This window comes from Oxyura jamaicensis, chromosome 3 (assembly GCF_011077185.1).
Source record: "Oxyura jamaicensis isolate SHBP4307 breed ruddy duck chromosome 3, BPBGC_Ojam_1.0, whole genome shotgun sequence".
Classification (NCBI taxonomy): domain Eukaryota; kingdom Metazoa; phylum Chordata; class Aves; order Anseriformes; family Anatidae; genus Oxyura; species Oxyura jamaicensis.
In genome coordinates, this window is record NC_048895.1 from 70097165 (window position 1) to 70103806 (window position 6642).

The window sequence follows — 6642 nt, forward strand, 5'->3', positions numbered from 1 at the left end:
CACTACCAGTCCCGGGAAAAAATGACCAGCAAAACTGCAACACTGCTGCAAAAGGGATGATTAATGCGATTAATGCCTGTTAATGTATTCCTTGGGAAGGAAATTTTGTGAGACTTGGTGGATCTTCCAAAAGATCCACAGCTTGTGGCACTAACATGATGTCCTTTGGCTTCTGCAAACAGTATTCAGTTTAGTTCTATGTGGTGCTCTAATTTTGGTTTAATTACCACTACAGAAAATAGATACAAAGTAAACACAAAAAGGAAAACTGATTAAATGTTAAAATTAGAAAAATAATCATATATGAAAAAAAAACACTTCTCCATAGGGGGTGTTCCTCAAAAAGTCTCTAAGCTGGAAAGGACTAACTGCAGACCAGAAGGCAGATTGCTAAATGCATTTGACCTTGCCACATAACTTGAAGGTGAGTTGGAAGTTGGTCAAATTCACTCGAATATGCACCATCCTTTTCTCAAATGCTGCAATAAAGAATGCAGCATGCTAATGATTGCTACCACATTGTACCCCAAGGGTTTAAGGGGCCTCACGTGAGGCTGAGCCCGAGTATACAAGAGCTATTAGGATACACACAGTAGCTCCTCTTCTAATGTGTAGACAATATTCATTCATCAAAGAAGGCTTTTCCTGCCTAATGGGAAATTGCCACCAGCAGTGCAGACAAAAGAATATTTATTTTCCCAAATCGTGTCAGTTTGAAGGTCTGTCTGTCTTTCAAGGGTAATTGAAGTCTGTTTGTAGCTCAGAAATCTCATTGTGTTCTGCAATCTCAGAAAGCAGTGATTATAATTTCCTGTGACTCATACGCAGGGAAATTTTATCACTGAAGGGGCTTCTGTTAATCAGGGCAGTATTCCCTGCATCTAAACTGAAGGGGGTGCGGGAACGACACACACTTTAATTTTGGATTTTCCTGCACAGACCAAAAGAGAGAGGATCCATGCAGCAGAAAAGGAAAAAAGGCTCCTTGCCAGGATGCCACTTGCACAGGGCGTTGGTCTCTCCCTCCCAGTGCTGCTGAATTTATCAGGAGAACCTCTGACAGCTGAAACCAGGTTACCGAGATTCATTTTGAATGTGAGAAGGGAAATGCTAGCTTCACTTAAGTCGGCGAGATGTTTTCTGTTGATTTTTAATACAGCCAGTGTTCTTGTGCGTGTGTGCATGTCTATCTATCAAAATGCAATTTGCACACAAAAGCATCTATACCTACACAAACATCAATCCATCTCCCTGTATTCTCCCCCTGTAGCTGAATGCTTAACAAAAATGCATTTGTAAGAGCAGGATGTGAGTGGATTAGAGGACAGAATGGTGTTAATAACAAGAGAGCTTCTCTTTTCTCCTCTTCCGACTCCCACCCCTTGCTCAGTTGCAATCCTTGTTCCCAGGCCAGGAGAGGGGTGGCAGCAGCAAGCGCTGCCGCTGCAGCCCTGTGATGGCTGGGGTCCCCAGCCATGGCAAAGAGCAACCTGCGGCTGATTTCTGAGTCAGGAAGGGAAAACATTTCTCCCAGGGACACAGCCACAGCTCAGGGCCTAAGGGAGTTCACAGGAGGGCCAAAAGGGAGACGAGTGCCCTCCCGGGACAGGCATGCTATTAGCTTGTAGGCTGTGCATCTTGTCATGAGCAGGGAGATCTAGAGTTTGCAGCACCAGCTGTGCTTGCAGCCTCTGCTTTCCACTGTGGCCAGGGATTTATTTATGTGATCAGATTAGAGCAGACTGGTGAGCCTGAACTGCAGTTTCTGTTACCAGATGTAAATATCTTCTCTGTTGCAGGGATGATATAACAGCATATATCCAAGATGATGGTCAGAAAATCACGGGAGTCTGTGACTAAAGGGAAGATGTTCTATCTGGCTGACTAAGCCAGATGAGAGTTTGATTGTTGTGCTCATTGTTGGGAACAACTCAGCATTAAGCTCTGTGAATAGCTAAAAGGGCAAAGAGCAAAGAAGTGAGATTATCCTCCTTCCTCCACGGCAGAGCTACAGCTTGTTGAGGGCTCTGGTCTGCTGTGTGTTTGTGTGTGTGCATCAGCATTTGTTGCTGAGCCCCTGCACCCGGGGTGTTGTGAATTTGCTAGGCTGCTGGTTGTCACATCTTCACACAAAATCCTTGAGGCCTGCAATGGATGGATTTTCTTTTGAGGGAAAAAAAATAAAAAAATAAAAAAAGATGCAAACAATATTTCAGACCACTTTGTAGCCTTATCTACTGACTCTGGGGTTCACTCTCATGCAGAAAGCCTGCCCAAAAACCTTGGCATCCCCTACTCTTTATTCACACCTGCAATTAGGGCTCTGGGCTGCCTTCCAGCCCCATTACACCACTGGATTTCCCCAGCTAGAAGTTGCTACTTGTCTAGGAAGGGTCCCCGGTGCTGGGAAATGGATGTGGTGGTGTCTGCATCCCTGATGTCCCATTTAGCTCCTGGAGCATCCACAATCCCTGCTGTTAGCGGCTTGGGCACAACCTCACATAGCTGAAAACGGGTCTTTGGCCACCACTGATCTGGTGGGGAGATCACAAGCCTCAGCCCCGAGCTGTGGTGCTGACCCAGAAGTGGATGCTAACTCCTGGTCTCCTAAAAACCCAAAGAGCCAAACCAGGGACTGATTTGCATTTTAAAGGCAGATGATGAGGTATGCTTGATCATATGAGAACTAAAGTTTTCCCTCAAATTCTCATGCCTCCCAAATGCAGCAAGGCTTCCAGCCAAGCTTTGTATATGACCTCATATACATCCAGCGTATAAAACTCATACCACATCCTGAACATTTGCATATGTTACACGTCTTTTGTTCCACTTGGGTGGCCACCCCATCCCTTCCCCTTCCCCCTACCTCTCGCCCCATTACTCACCCACGTAGCTCCCCCTGTACATTACTCTAAACGTGTCGTTTCTGAAGAAATGCATACCCTGGTCTCGCAGAGCGTGGGGGTTCTGTTAATTGTCAAATGTTGAGTGGGTAATGATCAATGGAGGACTAATTGGAAGCAAGAGGGAATAAAATAGGTATTACTTAGCTCCTGCTCTTAATTAAGAGGATACATAATGCTGTGGGGAAAATCTTAACAAATAGCAGGAGGGTTTTTGTTATTATGCAAGGTTTAATTAGAAGCCTTGCATGAGCTAACATATAGGTACTGTTTTCTTTCCTTTCAGGTGTCTCTCCAGGGCGTGACTTTAAAAATGCCAAAGCAGGAGCCTAAAAAACAAAAGTGGTAAATATTTTTTAAGGCACGTGCCTAGCACTCTAAACAGCAAGAAATGGAAGAAAGCCCCCAGTTTCCCTCACAGAGCAAAAGCAGTGAGGATCTAGCCAAATGCAGACAACTGGGAGAAAGTGTAGTGTACCTTACACATAGGAAGGTGGAATTAAATGCTCATTGCAGTGTCTCCAGATTAATTCACCTCACTAATGTTAAAAGCTGAGCAATGCGACACTGCTTTATATCAAACAGTTAATCATTTGGGAGCAGAAACATTTACGACAGAGTTAGCTCTCTGAATATATAGATGCAGTACAAAATGCAAGAAGCAGAACTAGACATTGGCATTATCTTCCTGATTTGAAAAATAAACATTACAGCTCCTGAAGGACTACCAACCACTTTTATAAAAAAGCTCCACGTTATCTGCCTTGCCAATGAAAACAGTCATCCTGCGTCTGAATATTAATCTGTACTTTCTCTGATGGGCCCAATATGACACAGCACATTCTGCTTTTAAATAACATAGAGATGAGATAGTAACTTTAAAGCATTCTGAGTTTGATCCAGTGCTCAGTGAAGTCAATAGACAGACTTCAGATATATAAAACAGGCCTTCGGAAAGCAATTAGGATGGACTGGGTTTGGGGGATGGGGGAGGCATTTGAAATGCTAGAATAAACTTCAGTATCTATTTTCTACGTTTCCTAATCCAGAATCAGTTTTCTGATAATGGTTTCCACAAATTTGCAGGTTTAGGCTGGACCTCGTCTTTGCTTTTATACCCACTCAGCAGACAGTGCTATTAGCACAGTTAGCTTTCATGCATTTGGGGTTTTGGTTTTGTTTTTGTCAGGCTTCTAAGAACGTACATGAAGCTCAAGCAAGAGGAAATGCTCCAAGTGAAAAAGGGAGGTTGAGGGGATACCTCATCGCTGTCTACAACCAGGAGGTTGCAGTGAAGTGGATGTGTAGCTCTCTTTTCTCAGGTAGCAAGTGTCAGGACGTGAGCAAACAACCTCAAGTTGTGCCAGGGGAGGTTTAGATTGGATATCAGGAAGAATTTCTTCACAGAAAGGGTGGTTAGGCATTGGAACAGGCTGTCCAGAGAAGTGGTAGAGTTGCCATTCCTGAAGGTATTTAGGAGACACATAGACATGACACTTACAGACATGATTTAGTGGTGGACTTAGTAGTGTTAGGTTGATGGTTGGACTTGATTGATCTCGAGGGTCTTTTCTAACCTAAATGATTCTATGATTCAGTGATCCTAAGCACCTGATGGTTTCTGTGGTTTGGCAAGTTAAAGAAGGCACAGAACCAGAGTTCTCTGATTGCCACTGCAGGTGCTATTAGGTCTGTAGGAGTGATTTCTGGACCCAGAAACACTCACATAAGGGCCAGCTTTCACACACTATCCCCCCAGGCATCATGTCCTGAGGAACCAGGCTACTCTGTGCTTCTTTCTCTGGGCCACAAATGCCACTTCAAATAAAGATATGACCCCAAGGAGACTGAATGCTGAGTGAGATAGCATTAACTTAGGGGCATTTCTAGGTGGCCAAGTACATACAGAGCTAGTGGAGAGATTGTAATGAAGAGCCACCAAAATGATGGAGGGACTGGAGCACCTCGCCTATGAGGAGAGGCTGAGAGAGAAGAGAAGGCTCAGGGCCTCTTATCAAAATGTAACAAAACACCCTGAAGGAAGGGTGCAAAGAGGAGGGAGCCAGGCTCTTTTCAGTGGTGCCCAGTAACAGGACAAGAAGCAAGGGGCACAAACTGAAACACAGGAGGCACTTCTTTACTGTGAGGGTGACTGAGCATACAAACAGACTGCCCTGAGAGGCTGTGGAGCCTCCATCTTTGGAGCTACTTGAAACTTGTGTGGACATGGTCCTGGGCAAGCAGCTCTATGTGTCCCTGCTTGAGGAAGTTGGACCAGATGACCTCCAGAGGTCCTTTCCAACCCTAACCATTCTGTGATTCTGTAGCCTGGTTTCCAGGCTATAAGCAGTGGAGACTGAGAGAAGCCTGTCTGTAACTTGTTGGAAAGGAGACCACTCCACTGTGTGAAGGGAGAGATGTTTGATGGTGGCACAGCAGAGTCTTTTACAAACAGCCCCCAGAAGTGAGGGACAACATTCCCAGGGGCGGGCCCCTGTACGAGGCCCTGATTTCAGTTCCTGCGTGGCCTCGGACCCCCTTCCCCACCACGGGGCGCAGGATGCAGCAGGGCTGTCACAAGGCCAGCAGGCAGCCGGGCTTGTTACAGCACGGGGCTGGGCCATTCCTCCTCAGGCCAGCCCCATGCCCAGCTCAGGCAGTGCTCCCCAGCAGGGCCTGCACTCAGAAGGGCTCAGCTTCCCCCACCCTGATCCTGTAGCCTGCATGAGAGTGAAATGCAACCTGTACTACCTGAATTTAGTTATTTTTCGCAGATCAGTGAGTGATTCCTGTTTTGGGCCTGATGTCATGAGTGCAATGAGGGCTTGCCACTGTCCCTGGCAGTGCCCTGGCTGCTGGAGCAGGTGCCACCACTGCAGTGATAGCAGTAGTGAACCACATCTCCACTGATCCTTTCTGAAGGAAAAACAGGAGGGAGCAAGAGTAGGGCAGCTTTATTACAATTCTCCCATCACTTCTTTCAGGAAGGCACACTGTGTGTCGTGTCCGCTGCCTGTGCCTGTGCCTTTCCGATCCCTGCCACGTCCATTTCCATGGTAACTGAGGGGAAAGCAGGAAAAGGCTGCAGGCATCAAGGCCATGTCACACCCAACACCTCTCCCTGGGCAGCCCCACGGGACATCTCCCCCGCCAGCCCCCAGACCAGGGCAGCCCACCCTGCTGAAACCCCATGAGGCCCCAGGCACCAAGTGCACCGGTGGGCACAAGTATCACCACCTGACCCAGCCCACCATGGGGCACATGGGCACAGGGTGGTTGGTGGCTGGGGGTCCTGTGCCCTCACAGGCCCTGCTGTGAAGCCCCTGTGGGGATGACTGATACATGTCCCCTCCCCATGCCCCGCTGCAGAGGTGGGATGATGAGGGAGAGCTCTGCCAGGAGCATGGCGTCACAGGGCCCCGAGCGTGTCACTGCCACCATGCAGCCAGGAGCCAGAGAGCCCAGCCCAGCCCTGCACAAGGGGTGCAGCCACCAGCACCAGCCCTGCTGTGGCTCTGCCCTCACCATTTCTACCCCTTTAGCGCTGGCTAGGCTCTAAACAAAGCCACAGTCCTGGGACAAAAGCCACCCTACTGAAAATGCCACTTTTGGCAGCTGTTAGGGCGATCACAGTGCAGCACAGCCATACAGGAGAAGCTGTACAATTGAGTGACAACTTTGAGCTGAATTAAACAGCCACAGCTGTAACGCCACTAATGATGTTCATTTGTTAACCGAA